Raw genomic sequence first — 1,064 nt, 5'->3', positions numbered from 1 at the left:
TTTGAATTATCAACAATCACTTCCATAAGCTTTTGAGTTTCAAATTTTTCTCCCCCTCCCTCCCCACCTCCTTCCCCAACATAGCATGCAATCTGATATAGGGTATACATATACATTCCTATTAAACATATTTTCACATTAGTGATGTTGTAAGTAAAAATTAGAACCAATAGGCAGAACCACCAGAAAGAGGAAACAAAACACAACAGAAGAAAAAAAATAGTAAAGAGTATGTTTTGATCTGCATTCAAATGCCATGGTTCTTTCTTTGGATGTGGATAGCATTTTCCATCAGCCTCATACCTCTTTTTTTTTTTAAATATCTGAGGATGACTTTTAATTGTACAGGCAAATTGGCATAGCATGTACAACACCAGCAATCTTTGGGTTGTCCAGGGTCCAGTAAAATGGTAGTCACTGATGGTCAGTATAATCCGTGAAGTGAGATCCATAAATGTAACTTAGTCCAACTTGATGAAGCTGATGTCCTTGGCATGTTGCTGGAAGCACTGGTGGCACATGTTCAGGCCATACTTGTGGATCAGGCCATGCTGGTTCAAACAGACATGGCATGACCGAGACCTCTGGCCAAATTTTCGAGGGTGGCTCCAGTAGAGCTGCTGGTGACCCATGGCGCCACTAACAAAGACACGAGACAAAAGGAAGAAGCTAGCCTCATCCTTTTTAAACCCATTCTTTATTCTTTTTTTATTTTTATATTTATTTTTAGTTTTCAACATTCACTTGCACAAGATTTTGAGTTCCAAATTTTCTCCCCATCTCTCCCCTGCCCCCACCCCAAGATGACCTGCATTCTGAATACCCCTTCCCCCAATTTGCCCTTCCTTCTATCACCCCACCCCTTTTCTTATCCCCTTACCCTTCTATTTTCCTGTAGGGCAGGATACATTTCTATATCTCTTTGCCTATATATCTTATTACCAGGTGCATGTAAAATCAATATTTAGCATTCCTTTTTAAAACTTTGAGTCCAACTTCTCTTCCTTTCTCCCTCCCCACCCTCCCTCACTGAGAAAGCAAACAATTCGATATAGGTTACACAT

The 1,064-nt window shown here is 40.1% G+C and overlaps 1 pseudogene; it reads right to left on the bottom strand.

Annotated features, from left to right (window-relative positions):
* Positions 1–461: 461 nt before the first annotated feature.
* LOC114024338 lies at positions 462–662 on the bottom strand (annotated as a pseudogene).
* Positions 663–1,064: the final 402 nt, after the last annotated feature.

Source organism: Vombatus ursinus, unplaced genomic scaffold (genome assembly GCF_900497805.2).
Source record: "Vombatus ursinus unplaced genomic scaffold, bare-nosed wombat genome assembly UNPS02014821.1, whole genome shotgun sequence".
NCBI lineage: Eukaryota > Metazoa > Chordata > Mammalia > Diprotodontia > Vombatidae > Vombatus > Vombatus ursinus.
Note: the sequence above shows the minus strand (reverse complement) of the source record. Positions and strands in the feature narration are given on the sequence as shown.